We start from the raw sequence: 3,010 nt of genomic DNA, 5'->3' as shown, positions 1-3,010 counted from the left end.
CTCACAGCAACCTCCAACTCCTGGGCTCAAGTGAGTCTCCTGCCTCAGCCTCCCAAGTAGCTAGGACCACAGGCGCCTGCCACAATGCCCATCTATTTTTTGGTTGCAGCCGTCATTGTTGTTTGGCAGTCTGGGCTGGATTTGAACCTGCCACCTTAGATGTACGTGGCTGGCGCCTTAGCCACTTGAGCCACAGGCACCGAGCCATTTAGTCCTTTTAGAGACATGGTCTCACTCTTTTTTTTTGAGACAGAGCCTCAAGCTGTCCCCCTGGGTAGAGTGTCATGGCATCACAGCTCACAGCAACCTCTAACTCCTCGGCTCAAGCGAGTCTCCTGCCTCTGCCTACCCAAGGAGCTGGGACCACAGGTGCCTGCCACAATGCCTGGCTATTTTTTTGATTGCAGCCACCATTGTTGTTTGGCGGGCCCAGGCTGGATTCAAACCTGCTACCTTAGGTGTATGTGGCTGGCGCCTTAGCCGCTTGAGCCACAGGCACTGAGCCCATGGTCTCACTCTTACTCAGGCTGGTCTTGAACTCCTGAGCTCAGGTAATCTACTAGGCTTGGCCTCCCAGAGTGCTAGGATTATAGTGTAAACCACCATACCTGGCCACCATTTTTTTTAAAAATAATTTTAGAGACATAGTCTTGCTTTATCAACCAGGCTAGAGTACAGTGGTGTCATCACTTCAAATTTCTGAGTTCCAGTGATCCTTCTGCCTCACCTTCTCCAGTAGCTGGGATTACAGGCATATACTACCACATCTGACTAGTTTTTCTATTCTGCATAGAGACAGAGATGGGGTCTCATTATTGCTCAGGTTGGTTGTAAACTCCCACCTCAGTCTCCCAAAGTGCCAGAATTATAGGCGTGAGCCACTGCACCTGACCAACAGTTGATTCTTTAACTTTACTTCTTGCAATCTTGCCAAATGTATTTATTCTAAAAGTGTTTGGGGATTGTTTTTTATAGATTCTCTCAGACTGTCTACATAGTTAATCATGTCATCTGCAAAGATAGTTTATTTCTTCCTTTTTGATCTATACAGGATTTATTTCCTTTTCTTGACTTATTGCACTAGCTAGAACTTCTAACCCTGTTGAATAAGAGTAATGAGAGCAGACATCCTTGCCTTAGTCCCAATTATAGGGGATGGGATTTAGTCTTTTATCATTAAATGAAATGTTAGCTATAGATTTTTTCTAGATGGTCTTTAGCAAGTTAGAAAGTTTTCCTCTGACTTTTCTGAGTTGTTATTATTATTATGAAAGGGTACTAAATGTTGTCAAATATATATATATATATATTTTTTTTTTTGAGACAGAGCCTCAAGCTGTCCCCCTGGGTAGAGTGCCGTGGCATTACAGCTCACAGCAACCTCCAACTCCTGGGCTCCAGCGAGTCTCCTGCCTCCGCCTCCCAAGTAGCTGGGACCACGGGTGCCCACCACAATGCCCGGCTATTTTTTGGTTGCAGCCATTATTGTTTTTGGTGGGCCCGGGCTGGATTCGAACCTGCCAGCTTAGGTGTACGTGGCTGGCGCCTTAGCTGGTTGAGCTATAGGCGCCGAGCCAATGTTGTCAAATATTTAATGCATGATTCATATTTAACCTATTAATAAGCTGGATTGCATTAATTAATCTTGCATGGGGAACCAGCCTTACATTTCTGAATAAACCCTATCTGGTCATGGTATGTAATTATTTTTGTTTATTGTTTAATTTTTTTTTCTTCAGTTTTTGGCTGGGACTGGGTTTGAACCCACCACCTCCAGCATAGGGGACCAGCGCCGACCTTAATTTTTTTTTTTATGTTATAAAATCAAAGTACTACTTTATTAAATGAGTTATTTTACATAGTATGAACATCCATATAATTACAATTGTAAAAAAATTTTTTATAACAAGGATGGACTGATTTTCAGATTTTCAAATCAGAGTCAACTGTACATTTATACAGAATTGTCTTTGCATGAAACCCAAAAGGTAACAGCATAAAAATGAGTGTTTCTGTAGCTCCTTTATTTTTGCTGATCAACAGTTTGTTAAAAAAGCAGCTGCATGGTTTGTTACCTAAGGTCTGAGACAGTAGAAGAATCAAAGGTGTCATGAATTCACCTGTAAACAACTGTATGCCTGAACATCAGCCAATTCTGGAGCAAGTGGAGTCTTGGGATGCTTGCTCTCCAAGAGCTGCTTGCAGGTCTTAGGGTCCGGCATTTGTGCCCTACAGACAGCGCAGGTATATATTAAGGCAGCTTTGGCTGCAGCCTTTTAGTCATGTCCTTGTTTCTTCTTTTGTCCAGCTTGCTTTTTGGCATTTTTCTGCTGAGACTGAATCTTCTGCTGTCCACGAGCCATATCTGGGATGGGACAGTCTTGTGTCGGAGAGACAGTGCAGCGCTAGAGGGCCAGGGGAGGTCGCTTGAGGGAGAGGAAAGGGGAGCACGTCCAGCACCGCTTCAGCCTCTTCCACCCGCCAACGAGGGGAAAGAAGACTGTTTATTGTTTAGTTCTATTGCCTAATAGTTTGTTAAGGATTTTTGCATTATTCATGAAGAATAATAGTCTGTAGTCTGCTTTTTGGGTACTATCTTTGTCTGGTTTTGGCATCACAGTAATTCTGGCCTTACAAAATGGCCCAGCTTCTTGATTCTACCAGTCTATTTCCCTTGACAAATTTGGGAACTTTTCAGCCATTATTTTGTTGAGTACTCTGCAACCCTATCCCTTCTTCCATTTTCTGGAAAAGATTGTATAGAATTGGTGTTCATTCCTCTTAAAATGTTTGGTAGAATTTTCAATAAACTATCTAGGCCTAGTTAGGCCTTTTGAGGAAAATTTTTATATTTTACATTCAGTTTCCTTAATAGTTACAAAACTATTTATTGGTTTATTTATTTTTGAGGCAGAATCTTACTCAGTTGCCCCAGCCTAGAGCACCTGTAGCATCGGTCTAACTCACAGAAGCCTCAAACTCCTGGACTCAAGAGATCCTCCTGCTTCAG

The 3,010-nt window shown here is 42.8% G+C and overlaps 1 pseudogene; it reads right to left on the bottom strand.

Moving 5' to 3' along the window:
• Nucleotides 1–2,108: 2,108 nt before the first annotated feature.
• LOC100958182 lies at nt 2,109–2,363 on the bottom strand (annotated as a pseudogene).
• Nucleotides 2,364–3,010: the final 647 nt, after the last annotated feature.

This window comes from Otolemur garnettii, unplaced genomic scaffold (genome assembly GCF_000181295.1).
Source record: "Otolemur garnettii isolate 467f Iridium unplaced genomic scaffold, OtoGar3 scaffold00048, whole genome shotgun sequence".
NCBI classification, from domain to species: Eukaryota; Metazoa; Chordata; class Mammalia; order Primates; family Galagidae; genus Otolemur; species Otolemur garnettii.
This window is presented reverse-complemented; position numbering and strand designations above follow the sequence as displayed.